Source organism: Heterodontus francisci, unplaced genomic scaffold (assembly GCF_036365525.1).
Source record: "Heterodontus francisci isolate sHetFra1 unplaced genomic scaffold, sHetFra1.hap1 HAP1_SCAFFOLD_1264, whole genome shotgun sequence".
Lineage (NCBI taxonomy): Eukaryota > Metazoa > Chordata > Chondrichthyes > Heterodontiformes > Heterodontidae > Heterodontus > Heterodontus francisci.
In genome coordinates, this window is record NW_027140583.1 from 77114 (window position 1) to 95533 (window position 18420).

Consider the following 18420-nt stretch of genomic DNA (forward strand, 5'->3'; position numbering starts at 1 on the left):
CTGACACCCAAGAAACAAACAAAATTGGGATTTTGGTTTATTGGACTGTAACATCCTCAGTCAGAGGGTTTTACATGGATCAACTGTTATCAAAGTTCCTTAAAAAACCTGTAGCATTCAGGAGAGGTGTTTCCTTTACCCTGCAGCGCTGTCAACTTTCCTGAAATTTAACAGCAATATTCCCATCTTAGAATGATTTAAGCTCTATAAAAAGTCAAGAGATGTTGAAGGAAGGACGTGTGGGGTAAAAAAAAAGGATTGTTCCCTTGTTCAGAAACCCTTGTTTAAGAGTCATCAAACCAAGCGACTAGGATGTCCACGCTGGTAGAATTATTGTCTAAATGGACACACTCACCCCCTACAGGGCACATCCTGCATAACAGTATCCAGTGATCTGAAATACTGGTTGGCAAATCCCAAGCAAGCACTGCAAGGGCTGTTGCCGGAACTTAACCAGTTAAAACTGAGCAGTTCATCAGTACAGAGCATGGGTAAACCTTCCACTGCATGTCCAGTCTGGACCACGCTACCTATTGAGGTGTTGGCTGGTGGTTTTTCAGGAGCTAGTTAGAAGAATCCCAACTCCCAGTGGCAGGTCCTCTAGGTCCCATTGATGATTCAGGCTGTTTAGACAATCACTAACAGTGCCCCGAATGGAATGGATATTTAAAATTGTATTATTGGAACACCCACCTGTGGTTAATTTGGTTCTGATCTTCCCTCATTGACCTTATTTAGCTTGCCCTAAAACAGGCTCGCAAAGGCAACTGGGGAAGAGAAAATCAAGCTTCTTGGAGATGACATTAACAGTGCAGGAGATGTGAGAGTTGCACTGAGACCAGAGAAGATAACCAGGAACAAGATCAGATGAAAAAGGACTGGAAGCAGCCAAAGAGAAGAGTTGGGGGTGATTGGTTGGACTTGTGAGAGACATGAAGAAGCTGAAGAAAGAAGATTTTTATTATCTCATTGAAAAGCAAGAAGGATATCAAGACATGACACTTCAGCACCCTAATGATTGAACTAATGCATTGCCAGAGAAATGGAGGTAGCTGCGTTGAAAATGTTTAGTTTAAAGGGACTTTATGAATGTAGAACAGAGTCATCAGCAAAGAGTGAATAGGGTTGGATGATATGTGGAGATCATTAATATGGAGAAGGAAGGAGCAGAGTGAGAGAGGTGATGGAACCTGGGAAGACCCAAAGTCCCTGGAAAAGGTCACATCAACCACATATTAGATGGATTTTTAAGAGAAGCTAAATAGCCATATGCATAGCTTTGGTGGAAGGACATATGATGGCAACTGGTTGAGAACACATATTGCCAGACCCAAAGGCTTTGAAAACAGAAATGCCCAATATGTTTAAGAGTAGAGTCACGGAGTTACATAGGATAGGCAAGAAGATCACCAGTGCCAAAAAATAACATATTGAAATCAGGAATGAAACTGAAACCTTCACGGTATGGGTAACGTGACATCCAATAGCAGCTTCCATAAGAGAGGGAAGGCCACTAAATAGGGACGATCTTTCTTAGCGATAAGAGGAACACATCCAAATTTCCAAGTCAAATGAAGTAAGACAAGCTGTATGGAAAGAACAGAAACAAGTTTGGATAAAAGCTTCCAGAGCACCATGGAAGGTTACTTGTCAAAATAAAATAAAGGTTAGAATTAAAGGAGAAAAGAGCTATAAAGACACTTGACTATCCATGTTTAATGGGACAGTGTTAGAGAGAGCTTTACTCCGTATCTAACCCTGGGCTGTACCTGTCCTGGGAGTGTTCTTTAGGATAATGGTGCAAGAGGTGGAATCATTTTCGATTCTCAGCATTGAAATCGTTAAAGTTCAAATTGTACAAATTAAAAAGACAAATGCTGATGAAATTAATATTTTCACTTACCTGGTACGTTACTGCACCAGCATAGTGTCTAACTGTAAAAACTGGTAGAGGCAACTTGGGCTTCACATACCAAGGATTGTTGCTGTGCTGGTAGTGACACTTCTGGAGGAAGGTGTGATCTGTACCCTTCAAATAAAAACACAAGCACAAGTCAGAATACAGTCATTATTTACACAGCAGAACTGACCCTCAGCATCTCACTCAATGCCGATTGTTCATGTCCGAATGTAAACATCTAGTATAAACTAATTTGAACTGGTTTAACGTCCTTTGCTGCTTTAGTTTTGATTTCTTTTTTGCTCAGTTTTGTTATTTGGTTTGTTAGCTTAGCTTGATGGGTTTGGAACTTTGCCTGGTTTGGATTAGATTAGCTCATTTTGCCTGGTTTGGTTCAGCTTGGCCTGTTTTCTCTACTACCATATTAGTTTGACGGGTTCTAGGTGGCTGAGCTAATTTGGTCTGTTTCTCTTTGTCTGGCTTGGCTTGGCTGTATTTGGGTGGACTGGTTCCGTTCTCTTTGACTGGGTTGCTTCAGTGTGGCTGTGTTGACTGACCTGGCTCGATATGTCGTGCTAAGATTAGCTTTGTTCTCTTTGGATAGGCTGGGTCAGTTCTCTGATTGGGTTGGTAATGTTTGGTTCAGTGTGGCTCAGTTGTTTTGGCCTCTTTGCGTTTGGTGTTGTGGGCTGTCTGTGTTGCTGTAGCTTGTTGCAGTGTTACTGGGTGATTTAGTTCTCTTCAGCTGAATAGGTTTAGCTTGGTTTACTCTGGGTGAATTGGTTCAGTGTTGCTGGGTTGGTTCAGCTCTCTTTCACTGCTTTGTTTTAATTTGGTGCTGTTTTCCCCCATGTTGTCTGAAGCTGTTAAAAAATAATGGTTGGAAGCCCCTAAGTGTAAACTGTCTACCATGTTAGTCTTGGTCAAGTGTGGATTAGTTAATGAAAGTTAGCACAGATTGGTAAAGGCAAATTGTGTTTAACTAACTTGATTGAGTTTTTTGATGAGGTAACAAAGAGGGTTGATAAGGATATTACGGTTGATATGGTGTACGTGGACTTCCAAAAGGCATCTGATAAAGTGCCACTTTACAGGCTCATCAGCAAAGTTGAAACCGGGATAGCGGCAGCATGGATACAAAATTGTGTAATGGACAGGGTAAGTCCAGTATAGTAGTGATGAACAGTTGTTTTTCAGACTGGAGGTTCCCCAGGAGTCGGTACTAGGAATGTTGCTTTTCTTGATTATATATTAGTGACTTGGACTTGTGTGTACAGGGCACAATTTCAAAATTTGCAGATGACACAAAACTTGGAAGTAGCGTGACCTGTGAGTAGGATAGTGATAAACCTCAAGAGAACATAGACAGGCAGATGAAATTTAATGCAGAGAAGTGTGAAGTGATAAATTTTGGAAGGAAGAATGAGGAGCGGCAATATAAACTAAAGGGTACAATCGTAAAGGGGTGCAGGAGCAGAGAGACCTGGGGTATTGTGTGCACAAATTAGGGCAAGGTAGATTGAGAAAGTGGTTAAAATGGCTTTATAAATAGAGGCACAGAGTGCAAAAGCCAGGAAGTTATGGTGAACCTTTATAAAACAATTCTGGGCATCACACTTTAGGAAGGATGTGAAGGTTTTAAAGATTTACAAGAATGGTTCCGGGGTGAGGGACTTCAGTGGATAGACTGGAGAAACTGGAATAGTTCTCCTGAGAACAAAGAAGGTTGAGAGGAGATTTATAGAAATATTCAAAATCATGAGGAGTCTAGACAGAGTAGATAGGGAGAAACTGCTCCCATTAGCAGAAGGGTCAAGAACCAGAAGACACTGATTTAAGGTGAATGGCAAAAGTACTGAAGGCAACATGAGTAAAAGCCTTTTTACACAGTGGGTGGTTAGGATCTGGAATGCACTGCCTGAGAATGTGGTGGAATTGGATATGTACCAGAAGGAAGAATATTTGCAGGACTGTGGGGAGAGGGCAGAGGTGTGGGACTAGTTGAATTGCTCTTGCAGAGAACTGGCATGGGCTCGATGGGCCAAATGGCCTCTTTCTGTGCTCTAACCATTCTATGATTCTATGATTAAAGGGGGAGATTGGTTAGTTTTGGCCTCAGTCATTTCTTCAACTTATTTGGTGCTACCTTCCAAAAGCAATCACTGCTGTGTAGACAACTCAATATGGCAACTGCATGAAGCATAGCTCCGAAACAGCCACAGGACTGGCCCAGAGAAGCAGGGACAAGTCCTCTTCATCAGAAACACTAATGTTGGAGTCCATGTCCCACAGCTAGTTCTGGTGCGCAAGTCTCCAGTATGACAGCTATATCCCATTGATTTGACCCCACAATAATGTGGGGCCATCTCAGTTAAGTATTTTTTGTGGCATTCCCTGTCTTTAATTCAAGACTCAATGACAGTGTGACAAGCTCAGGGGCTAGAATGTCAATACAGTTCACCCTCATCATGGACAGCCTCCTATATCACTGACTATTTACCATCACCACAGGCATCAATGACAAAAGTGCTGCTTAAACAGCATGTGCCAACTATTTTGTTCAGTTATTACTGACTTTTTAAAAGCCAATTTTTTAAAATATATAGCTGCATCCAACCAACGCCACATTTTGCAACAGCAGCAGGACGGAGAGATGAACAGCACTGCTGAGCCATAAATAGAACCAGATTCACAAACAGGACCAAAACATTGTAGCAAAGGTTGACCTGATCTCATGTAAAAGGTATGAGTTGACTGAAGCTGGCTGAAGCCTCCACTGCACCTCCTAAATGTTAACTGTTAAGAGGGCAAACAGCTGATGGAGACGTCAGATAGCTTTAATCAGCTGATCGCACTAATAACAGTCAGGAATTGCAGTCCCACCTCCTTCAATCACCCCCAGGGCCTTCATTTCAGCTTGTTGAGCACCACATCCGTAAAGAATCCTTCTTAAAATATTTTGGCTATAACACATATGGTGAGCAAGTCATCTGGAACTCGTTGCCTATGAGGGCGGTAGAAGTGGAGATGATCAATGATTTCAAAAGGAATTTGGATGGGCACTTAAAAGTAATAAACTTGCAGGGCTGTGGGGATAGAGCGGGGGAATGGGACTGACTGAATTGCTCTACAGAGAGCCTGTATGGACTCAATGGGCCAAATGGCCTCCGTCTGTGCCATAATGGCTCTATGTCAATAATACACCTGCTACAAACAGTAGGGACTCTATCAGAAACCAGTTAAAGACCAGCAGGTGTAACTACAGGTGTCACTGGAGACCCATAGAAAACAGGGGCAGAAGGTAGAAGGGGCCCCACAACAAAGAGAAGGACGACTGTTCTGTTCAACTTGTGTGTCCTTGTTGTCCGCCTTTCGGCGCCAATTGGAAAGTGAACAGACTATTCGTTATTCGATTGGGTAATTCTTGACTCTCAAACAGCTTCATATTCAATCTCCAATGTTTTTATACTAACAAACTGAATCAAAGAAAGTTTTTATAAAAACCTTTTCTGAATGCAAATTCTGCATTCTACCAAAGTGACTTAGCAATTTGCCAAGTATTTGGTTTGGAAATGCTGTAATTTCATCTCGCGGCTTCCAATAGTTTTTATTTTTGACAATTTTTTTTAAAAAGGCACTTTGGGTAAAAAAGCTTGCTGATCTCTGATCTAGGCTGTGCATCATTGGGACATTGTTAATGTCTGGAATCTGCTTCATAGTTGGATGGGGCTTCAGGCAGGCAGACTCGGGGAGAGGAAGGGCAATCTCCACACGTCCGATCGGAATGTTTATTAACGGAAAGTGAAAAGAACGCTTGTTAAAGAATTAATTGTGAGTAACTAAGTGTGAACGATGGCATTAAACAGGCGATATCTTGAGAAGATAGACAAGGAAAAACTGTTCCCATTCACAAATGGTACAAGGCGTAGGGGACATGGATTGAAAGTTGTGGGTTAATCAGTTAGCAAAATTTTTGCCCAATCTAGCGTAAGTTACTGATCCATTAAGTCACCTCTTAAAGAAAGATCAAGCTTGGTGTCAGAATTCACATCAAGAGCAGGCATTTCAAAGGATCAAGGAAATGTTGATTCTGCCAGATATCTTCGCGCATTATAACCCTTCACTTCCAACCACAATTGCAGCAAATGCCTCATCTACAGGGCTAGGGGCAGTCTTTTTTTCAAGAACATTCAGATGGATGTAGAAGACCGATCCACTATGCATCTTGAGCGTTGTCTGAGACGGAGACAAGGTACGCTGTCATAGAGAAAGAAGCTCTCACAGTCACGTGGGCTTGCAAGAAGTTCTCAGATTATATTATTGGCTTAAAAGCTGTCATTGAGACAGATCACAAACCCTTAGTTTCCTTACTCAACGAGAAAGAACTCGCTAGAATGCCTCTGAGAATTCTGAGATTCCAGTTGAGGCTAATGAGATTCACATACGAAATAGTGTATGTACAAAGCAAGATGGAAACCTGTGCAGATGCTTTATCTAAAGGTACTGTTGACCATCCTATACAACAGGATGTTAACATTGTGGACGAGATTGATTCGTTTCCACAATCCACTGCATCGCAATGGCTGGCATGTTCTCAGAAGCTCAGAAATGAGATAAGGAATACATTTGAACAGGCCAATATTGCACACAAGGGTGGCCACAGCAATGTTCCAATGGTACAGTGTTGAAAATTTTCTTTGTGTTCAGGAAGCACTTCACTATTGTGGATAATTTCCTGGTGTATAGTGACAGGCTGGTGATTCCAGACTCACTCCAGACAGATATCTTAGAAAGAATACATCAGGGCCATATGCCACATGGGTTTCAGGAAATAGAGAGCACGGTCTCAGTCATCTGGTTGGTGGCCAGGGATATCCAGAGATATAGAACAAATGATTTTGAATTGCCAGGTATGCACTATACACAGACCAGAGGGAACCCCTTATAGAGTCATAGAGAGATACAGCACTGAAACAGGCCCTTCGGCCCACCGAGTCTGTGCTGACCATCAACCACCCATCTATACTAATCCTACATTAATCCCATATTCCCTACCACATCCCCACCTTCCCTCAATTCTCCCACCACCTACCTACACTAGGGGCAATTTACAATGGCCAATTTACCTATCAACCTGCAAGTCTTTGGCTGTGGGAGGAAACCAGAGCACCCGGAGGAAACCCACGCAGACACAGGGAGAATTTGCAAACTCCGCACAGGCAATACCCAGAACCAAACCCGGGTCGCTGGAGCTGTGAGGCTGCGGTGCTAACCACTGCGCCACTGTGACGCTATTATATTGACATCATTTCCAACCAGACCATGGGAATGTCTAGGGATGGATCTATTTATGTTTCAGGAAAAATCCTACACTATGTGACTGATTATTTTTCAAGATAGATTGAAGTTAAAAGGTTGTATACGACAACTACCAAATGTGTCATTCGAGCCACACAGGAGATCTTTGCGACACATGGCATCCCTGGTGAAGTTGTATCTGACAATGGACCACAATTTGCAAACAAATACTTCACACAATTTGAAGGAAAATGTGGATTCATACATCTGACAAGTTCCCCGAGATATCCTCAATCTAATGGTGAAGCTGAAAGAGGAGCCAGAACTATTAAAGTGTTGTTGAAGAAAGTCTACAGGTCTACTCCATTGTTATGTGGATTAGCACTGTCAGCGCTGTTGATGGGCAGGAAGCTCAAAACTCAACTTCCTATCTTACCCAAAAAACTACTTCCAGGGCTAAATCTCCAGGATTATCTGAGAGTTCAAGACAAAGAGAAATCTTATAGGAAACAACAAGCTCAGAATTACAATAGGAGATATTGTACCAGAAACTGACCCAAGTTGATTGAAGCACAAAAGGTATGGATATGAGACCAAGGCAGAGAAGGAGTAATTATACAGAGAGATGAAAATCATCAGAGATCTTATTTGGTACACACTCCTGAAGGTATGATAGACGAAATAGGAGAAACCGGGTTCCTATTCCTCAAAGTTGACATTCAGTTATATATTTGGATGAACCAGATGTTGATCCTGAAGTTCAGGGAAAACCAGATACAACAAACCTCAGTGAAGGACGTCCAGATCAACGATCAAGAGTCGAGAAAAAGACTACTGATCTTCCGAGTCCTACAAGACCACGATCAGGGAGAGTCATGAAGCCTCCTGACAGAATCTATGATGTCAAAAACTTAGGGGGAGATGGGGTAGGAGGTAAAGTAAAATTAATTTATATATGTAAAAAAAATGGACAAAGACTTGGGGGAGATGTAGTAAAAGGGTCTGAAAGGGTTAATGTTTGGGACAATGAAATTAGCAACTCCCACTGTGATGATAATGTAAGAGGTCACATGTGTAATGGGCTTGGGAGAAGCAGGAAGCATCATGAGAAGCACAAGTTAGACAGGCTTATGGAAATTGTATATAATCCATGTAAATATAATAAATGATTTATTGCACAGATTTACAACAACTCCAAGATCTCTGTAAACCAAGCTCAACCTAGCATCTGAAATGCTAACAACAATATACTACAGATCTGACCTGAGGAAGGTTGGTTTGGTCGTCCAGAATCCGGAGAATTCCATGTGGTTTAGCTGTGATAAGGTCCAAACAATTCTGGCGATCAGAGACAGGAATAAAAGCCCAACCAATCTGCTCCCGGGAATATTCCTCCTGAGGGACACAGAGGAAGAGAAGTTAAATATCAAATATGCCTTTTGCGGAAGCTAGAAATATGTTTGGATCTGAACAAAGTTTGTAAAGATCCAAACATGGTGGTTTAGTCATAACATAGAACCTTATAAATTCACAGAACAGAATGAGACCATTCAGTCCATTGTCCTAGTAAAGAGCTAATTCAGACACAATCAAAAATGGACACCAATGCCCATCATTCTCTCCATAGTCTGGGATCTTTGGAACATCTCAGGAAATGAAAGATGTCAAAACTCAAATAGCCAGACAGTGAAGAATAGAATACTAAAGTCAAATCTTTATTCACTGATTCTCCCTGTAGATAAAAGCTACATATTACATACCATTCACCTCCAACAGCACAGTCCTCTTTTAGCCTGCTGCTATAGAAAGGAACACAGGTGAGTCCCCAATTAATAGCCTCCACCTGAATAAAATTAACACCCAATTGATATACAATTAACAAAGGCTGTACATAAATGCAACATTCTCTACCATTTCAAATATTTATCCAATTTTCCTTTAAATGCTTATCCACTCTGTATAGCAAAGCATTCCATGCTCCAAGAACCCTTGGTATAAAGAGATTTCTCCGAATCTCTTTCCTCGTTCTTTTAACAATTATAAATTGTTGACCCTTTGACACTGACTTCCCAATGAGAGGAAGCTAATGCTGGCATGACTATTCATAATTTTAAAATCTTCTAATAAATCCCCTCTTATCCTCTCTGCTCCAATGGAAACAATCCCAGTTTCTCCAGTCTCTCCTTATAACTATAGACTCCTATTGCTGATAACATCCTGCTCAATCTTTGGTTGAGTGGAATGGAATGGACTGACATGGAATGGAATGGTGCTGAACTCAGTGGAATGAATCAGATTGGTGCAATCAAGCCTTGTACAGCTACACTAAGTTGCGTGAAGAACAGAGAAGCAGATTGTATCGTAAAGAGATGCAAAATACAATTGGACTAAGCAGAGAAGAGCCCAGATGAGTCGAGCTAGGTGTGAGAGAAGCAGAGTACAGCACATCTAGGTGGAAGAAATGGTCGACCCATGCACTGAAATCACTCCTCATATTAATGTGGAGTTACTAAAGAGGCTGATGATGCAGCAGGTTCGTCAAGGAGTTGGTGCGCAGTCTCAATGCTCTGGTGGGGGGTGATTTTCCCCTGATATTATTGGCATTAAAGAGCGTCCAAGGTGGCCAAGAAGGGGTCATAAGATGCAATGTTGGTTTCACCTATGTTTAACTCAAGATGTCATTATGGTAAAGGAGTTGAAGCTTGCACTAATCACCCTGAGGATCATTAAGGTGCTGAATGGCATTTAAATTGCCTGCTAGCACTCAAGGCATTTTACTGAGCAGCACTTCACCTAACAGCAACTAGAGAAACAGGAGTGAACAGGTCGTTGCTGAGGATTTCCAGCACTACTGAAAGCCATGCTCAGCTTTCACTGTGCTGACTGACATCAACTGACTACACTGCATTCGAGGAGGATTTTTATGACACATCAGGAGACTTTCTGGGATTCTTTGCCAAGACTTCATCAACACTCCATCAACATTTTTCCTGGAAGTTCTCTCAGGGCTTCACCTATAAAGAGTGGGTGCTGTACCACTCCAGCTTATTGGCCACCTTAGCGGAATCACCAGTAGAAAGGCAATGCTTTGTCATGGGCATTTTTTAAAATTTGCTTATGAGATGTGGGCATCACTGGTAAGGCCAGCATTTATTTGCCATCGCTAATTGCCCTTGAGAAGGTGGTGGTGAGCTGCCTTCTTGAACCGCTGCAGTCTGTGTGGTATAAGGAGGAAGGGAGTTCCAGGATTTTGACCCGGCAACAGTGAAGGAATGGCAATATAGCTCCAAGGTCTTGCTCAGTGTTCCATCTCACTCTGCATGAGGAATTGGAGGAGATGAGGTTGGGCAGAGCAACACCAGCTGCTGCAGGGAGAGGGACAGGAGGGTAGGAAAGCTCTCTGCAGGAGGAATGACTATATATTGCCAGAGAAGCCCAGAGGCAGAGAGCTCTCGGATTCAACAGGATTTCGGAATTCCCCATGTTCCTGGGGCCATTGACTGCAAACATGTGGCCATGTGAGCCCCGCATTTAAACAGGAAAGGATTCCATTCCCGCAATGTGTTGCTTGTCTGCAAACACTGGCAGCTCATCATGCAGGTGAATGAGACAATCATCCCACCAACAGAGCTTTGAGCCCCAGTGCAATGTGCATGACTTGGTGCCATCTAAATGTAGAGTGTTTTTGAGAAACGTGCCGCACCGTTGGCAACACTGCTGCCTCATGATGTACCTTCCACGATTCAGGATCCATAAGGAAGTCCATCATCTGCACTCAATCTTTCAGAAGAACATTAGCAATAGGACCCGAAGTAGGTCATTTGGCCTCAGGGCTGATCTTCTACCTCACCTACACCTTCCCCCACTACCCCCATATCCCCTGATTCCCATTACCAATACACGCACTATTTTCAACCCCTTCCCCATGAAGACCACAATGAAAAAGATCAACAATTCCACGTCCACCCAATTACCATAATCAACCTTTATCTGCAGCATGATCAAACAATAGAAATATCACAACTAACAAATATTAAACTATTCACCCTGGTGCTTACCTTTAAGTGTTCTTGCCTACTCTGGTGCATCTACGAAGTGCAATCCCAGTGGCAGCACAGGTGAGTGGACGGTTACTGAGATTCTGAGGGGGGCCGTTCAGATGTCCTCCTGCGATGCCCTCAAGAGGCTGTGGGCCATGATGTCCCCGCCTCAGATTGCACCATCTCAGCATGGGTTCAGCAGTCTGGCCCATCTGTCTGACAGACAATTGTAAGGACAATAGTAAAATGGCGGGGGAGGGAACAGCAATGCTGACATTTGGAGAGAGGCCAGTCGGTTTCTCCTTCATGATGCTCCCACCTCTTACCTCAACGTTGCTGTTTAATCAGCCCTATGATCTGCTGCAGGACATATCTCTTGCTATCAGAGACATTCTGCAAGCCCAGAGCCACCAGAGCAGCTGACTGAGCTTCCATTGCAGCACTTGGTCCTTCCATGGAAGCTGCAATGACTGCACTGGAAGCTGCAACCTCAATCATCAGATGCTGGATGATGGGAGAATTGGCCAGCCTCTCCGCAGTGGAAAGGATGCATTCCAGGCTCTACATCAAGCCATGGATCAAGGTGGAGGAACAAGCCATTTCTCTAGACATGACCCATAAGCTTTCAGGCAGGTTCTCCATTGCACCAAGCATTTGGTTAGTCAAACCCATCAGCCTTCTTCTGAAGCTTGGCCTTGTGAGGTCCTTGTCTGAATTCTCTACAGCAGAACTAGTGTGGGACCTGGCACCCTGGCAAGGTGACACCTGTGGTGTAATCCCAGCTGGTGTGGCTGCTGCCCACGAGTGCCTGGTGTGTCTCCCTGTGAGAATCCCGCTTCTAACCCAGCTGCTAAGTTATACACTGTGCCGGTCTCTGAGCTGGTGCCTGTGACGGTGCTGTCATTAACAGTGTATTCTTCTTCACTCTCCTCCTCTTCTTCCACGGGGGGGAGGAGGGGACTGTGTCATGGCTCTTGCTCATCTTTCACTTTCCCTGGGGATGGGGGCGAGGGTTCCTTGATACCATACTCATTCAAATGCTGCCTTGATGTCAAGGGCAGTCACACTCACCTCACCTCTGGAATTCAGCTGTTTTGTCCATGTTTGAACCAAAACTGTAATGAGGTCGGGAGCCGAGTGACCCTGGCAGAACCCAAACTGAGAATCAGTGAGCAGGTTGTTGCTGAGTAAGTGCCATTTGATAGCACTGTAGATGACAGCTTCCAACACTTTGCTGATGATTGAGAGTAGACTGATCAGGCAGTAATTGGCCGGGTTGGACTTGTCATGCTTTATGTGTACAGGACATACCTGGGCAATTTTCCACATTGCCGGGTAGATGCCAGTGTTGTAGCTGTACTGGAACAGCTTGGCTAGAGGTGTGGCTATTTCTGGAGCACAGGTCTTCAGTACTATTGCTGGGACGTTGTCAGGGCCCATAGCCTTTTCTGTGCCCTGTGCCTTCTTGACATTTGTGTAGTGTGTGTGTGTGTGTGTGTGTGTGTGTGTGTGTGTGTTATGCATCACATGGTTGAAGAGCTGTGAGCTGACTGATATCTGGGTCGTACCTGTGAAGGATGCAATAGTGTGGGTTGTGTGAATGACAGTGTATAGTTAAATGGTGGATGCAGTGTGCTGAGGTTGTGATGCTAGTTGTTGTGCAGTTATTGAGAAGTTTTAGGTGGGATCTTATCTTGACCATTCGTGTCAAGTCATTCCATTTCTTGTAGCACTAGAGGTCTGTCCTGGGGGCAGGGCTCCTGCTGTCACCTCCTGGGTAATCTCTTCCCACATGCACTGCATTAGCTGCCTCTGTGGCCTCCTCCCGTCCTGTGGATCAGGACATCCCTCCTCTTCTGGACTTCCATCAGCACCTCCCGTGAGTATCTGAGAACCTGGGCACACTCTATCTCTCAGTCCCTGAGCCATTCTTCCACGTTGGCTTCTCTCCCAGCCAGCACACTCCACAGTGTTAGTGGAAGTGGGGGAATATATAGACAGCTCCAGGGAAATTGCATCTAATCAGCACTTGTGTGTTAAACCTGCAGTTGTCAGTTTCATCACCTCCTGGTACGTTTAAATCATGATAATCATCAATTGGCATACACGTTACCTGCTAAATCCACACTTTCAAACAGGAGTTTCTTATTAGCACAGCACCCATTTAGCGCTAGTTTTCACCCTGTCACCAACCTTACTGTTTTACCCAATGCCATCACCTGTTCTTGTGTGAGCACAGCTTGGCTGAAGAAATGCTGCAGTTGCTCATTGGCGTAATTGATGCACAGCTGCTCAAAACTGTTCACACCCAGATCCTGAGGACAGACACAAGGAAAAACAACTCTGTTACAATAAGGTAGCAAGTTCAAACAAAACACACACAAAAGATCTTTCCAAATGAAAGATGGACAGGCTCGCCAGAAGCTCCCTGCCCAGCAGCAGGCTACCCCAAACCTATTTTACTCAGGAGCCCTATAGAAGAGAGAAGAACCTTTCATCCCAGTTCTTTGTGGGACATTAGAACTCGGATCCAAGAGATGGAAGGACCCAGTGAAGTACCCGGCCTTCTCTCAGACGGAAGAGATCTACATCCTCGCTGTTTGGGCTGCTCGCCTGTTCAGGTCGGTCTGACAGATCGGATGTAGATCTTTCTCAGCTCACCACGATCCATGTTACGATGGATTTTCCTCATAAGTATTGGGCCTTCTCCATCTCAGCATGTTAATCTGCGAATGTTAGCATTTCAATGAAGCTTCAAACAGCTTTGTGACTGAAATTTTGAACAAAATCATGGAACCCCACTCACTCAAATAAAGAAAGCCCACTCAGTTGTTCAATACACTGAGAGACCAGTTCTATGTACAGGTTATCAGAGGCATGGGAACAATGGGCTTCTTATGGAGATACAGCTGCTTGGAGCCATTTATACATTGAATTTACCTACCTAAAATTACAGAAAAATACAGACTAGGAGGGAAGTTTACAAGATTGTAGGTGCTTGCAAATTTCTGGCTCCAGGTCAGAAGAAACCAAGTTCAGGTTAACGCACTGTGAGAGGGCTGTGGTAAAATATAGCAGCATATTACACTGTGGGAATGCACCATCCATTATATTAATGGACAGAAATCCCCGAAATATATAATTTCCTGATATGAAAGAGAAAAAGAAAGACTTAGACTTATACAGCGCCTTTCGAAATCTCAGAATTGCCCCAAAGTACTTCACAGCTAATGAAGTATTTTGAAGTGTAGTCACTGCAGTAGTGTATTATATGTGGCAGGCAATTTGTGCACAGGACAAACAGGAATACGATAATGACCAAAATAATCTGTTTCAGTGATGTTGGTTGAGAGATAAATATTGGCCTGAGCACCAGCCGTGTACAGCAATGGTTTGATACAGAGTAAAGCTCGCTCTGTACTGTCCCATCAAACACTTCTGGGGCCGATAAAGCATGGATTAGATACAGAGTAAAGCTTGTTAATTGTATACCAATTATGTTTAATTATATGCAGATGGAGGACACTAATTGGGGTTTCACTTGAGCACATATAAAACAACACTTACTGAAACTCTGGTGTGGTTGAACTGGAATTGTATGGTTGTAATGTTTCACTTTGTAAATAAATTTCAGATTGATATTACAGACAGGTAGAAAGGGGTATAGGTAGTTCCCACTGTTAACCTCCGAACCTACCGCAATTGTGTTTTGTGCATTAGCCCCTGATTGTCTTTTGCGTCAAATTAGCAGACAAATGACTGGTTTTCTCATAGGCTAAAAAAAATCTATTTATTTTTACACGATTCCCGAAATGGTCACAACCTCCCCACACACACACATTCACACAGACACAAGAATCAATAGATAGATAGAAGAGGTGAGTAGTTTAAAGTTCAAAGTGAGGTACGTTTTTGTGGCTTACAGCAAACCTGTTGGATCTTCTCAGGAGGACAGTCTCTCAGGCCTGGGTCTTGAACTTGTTGAGGCATTGCAGAGATTACAATGCAGCACAAAGCTGGTGGTGTGGATTTTATTGCCTTCAGAGATGGTGAGTCTTAAAGTCACTTTATGATGTCTCTGCTGCAGTGGTTGTTCAATTATTGTTCACCAGGATTCTTCTTGCTTGGCTAGATCTCTTTCACAGGCCCTGGCTGGACTACTTTCTGAAGGTGTTGGCTTGATCTCCCCTCTCTCTCAAGAGGGCTACTTTTTAAAGGTAAAATTCCATCTCAGTAAAGTTTCTGTTAGGAGACATATGGCCCTCTCCCCTGGTGGACCAGGACGTGGAGACCATGGCTATTGGTCAATATCTAAATGGGGACCATTCTGTTTACACGGTATTATTTCACACCTAATCATATTTGTTTGAGCTGTAAGTCAGTCTGTCTCCAAAATCCTTTGTTAGTTCACTCATCTTGATAAGACACATTAATATGCAATAGTGCTCTTTTCAATTTCAAAGCGATTGCCCCAAGAGCTATTTCAGATGAGGTTAACGAGTTCCATCATTTAAGACAGGTTTGTTGATTTCCAGTACAGGAGGAGTCGCATGACGGCTACTTCATTTTGACTGTGGTACAAATGTCCATGTTCTTATGGTTTTATTGAACAGTTGGCCTTTTAGTTAATAATTCTTCAATTTCATTGTTTATTTCATCATGGTTCCTTCTGTGCATGTGCTGAGTAAAGATTGGCTCCAGTTCTATCCTTCACCACCTGGATTTCTGTAATATAACATGGTAGCAGAGGGTGGTTGCATAAAGGTGAAGGTTGGAAACTAAGAAACAAAAAATTTCAGACAGAAAACTAGAATTTTATTGGCCATTGTGAGAAATGGCAGAAAGTAAGTGTAAATTGTTGGGGATATGATCAAGCTCCAATGTTCTTGGAATCTGAACCATATGACCAGTGGAAGAATGAAGTGGATATGTGGACATGCGTTCTGTCCCTACCAAAAAGGAAACAATATATGGCCTTGGCATTGTCGCTTCCTATCAGAAGCAAAATCAGAAATAAAGTATTTGGGAAACTGGATGCCTATCTGATGAAAGCTTGGATCTTCTACTAGAGTTCTTGGATGAAATTTACAAGAAAGATGATCTGTTAAATGTCTATGAGGCATGGTCAGACTTCCATAACAGATGGTTATTCAACTGAGGAAATTAACATGGACTTTAACAGATTGTATAAAAGATTGAGGAAATTCAATTTAGAGATCCCAGGTTCAGTGCTAGCATTTAAATTGCTGCATTATTAAATTAAACAACTAACTGGAGACAATTAAACAACTAACTGGAGGAGGTGGCTCCACAAATGATGGGGGAGCCCAGCACATCAGTGCGAAAGATAAGGCTGAAGCATTTGCAACAATCTTCAGCCAGAAGTGCTGAGTTGATGATCCATCTCGGCCCCCTCCTGAAGTCCCCAGCATCACAGATGCCAGACTTCAGCCAATTCAATTCACTCTGCGTGATATCAAGAAGCAACTGAAAGCACTGGGTACTGCAAAAGCTATGGGCCCTGACAATATTCCGGCAATAGTACTGAAGACCTGTGCTCCAGAACTTGCTGCACCCCTAGCTAAGCTGTTCCAGTACAGCTACAACACTGGCATCTACCCTGCAATGTGGAAAATTGCCCAGGTATGTCCTGTACACAAAAGGCAGGACAAGTCCAACCCGGCCATTTACCGCCCCATCAGCCTACTCTCAATCATCAGTAAAGTGATGGAAGGTGTCATCAACAGTGCCATCAAGCAGCACTTGCTTTGTAATAACCTGCTCAGTGATGCTCAGTTTGGGTTCCACCAGGGCCACTCAGCTCCTGACCTCATTACAGCCTTGGTTCAAACATGGACAAAAGAGCTGAACTCAAGAGGTGAGGTGAGAGTGACTGCACTTGACATCAAGGCAGAATTTGACTGAGTATGGCATCAAGGAGCCCGAGCAAAACTGAGGTCAATGGGAATCAGGGGAAAACCCTCCGCTGGTTGGAGTCATACCTAGCGCAAAGGAAGATGGTTGTGGTTGTTGGAGGTCAATCATCTGAGCTCCAGGACATCACTGCAGGAGTTCCTCAGGGTAGTGTCCTAGGCCCATCCATCTTCAGCTGCTTCATCAATTACCTTCCTTCAATCATAAGATCAGAAGTGGGGATGTTCGCTGATGATTGCACAATGTTCAGCACCATTCGTGATTCCTCAGATACTGAAGCAGTCCGTGTAGAAATGCAGCAAGACCTGGACAATATCCAGGCTTGGGCTGATAAGTGGCAAGTAACATTCGCGCCACACAAGTACCAGGCAATGACCATCTCCAACAAGAGAGAATTTAATTACCTCCCTTGACATTCAACAGCATTACCATCGCTGAATCCCCCACTATCAACATCCTAGGGGCTACCATTGACCAGAAACTGAACTGGAGTAGCCATATAAATACCGTGGCTGCAAGAGCAGGTCAGAGGCTAGGAATCCTGAGGCGAGTAACTCACCTCCTGACTCCCCAAAATCTGTCCACCATCTACAAGGCACAAGTCAGGAGTGCGATGGAATACTCTCCACTTGCCTGGATGGGTACAGCTCCAACAATACTCAAGAAGCTTGACACCATCCAGGACAAAGCAGCCCGCTTGATTGGCTTCCCATCTACAAACATTCACTCCCTCCACCACCGACACACAGTGGCAGCAGTGTGTACCATCTACAAGATACACTGCAGCAATGCACCAAGGTTCCTTAGACAGCACCTTCCAAACCCGCGACCTCTACCAACTAGAAGGACAAGGGCAGCAAATACATGGGAACGCCACCACCTGCAAGTTCCCCTCCACGTCACACATCATCCTGACTTGGAACTATATCGCTGATCCTTCACTGTCGCTGGGTCAAAATCCTGGCGCTCCGTTCCTAACAGCACTGTGGATATACCTACCCCAAATGGACTGCAGCGATTCATGAAGGCAGCTCACCACCACCTTCTCAAGGGCAATTAGGGATGGGCAATAAATGCTGGCCTAGCCAGTGACGCCTACATCCCATGAATGAATTTTTAAAAAATTATACTAAGGTGTTACATATGGGCAGGTTCCTGGTTCTAACTGGTGTATGGTTCTTGAAGAGAGACTCCCTGTTGGATCAGATGTCTGCTGCCTTGAAAAATTTCCTGTGGAAACAATCGTTT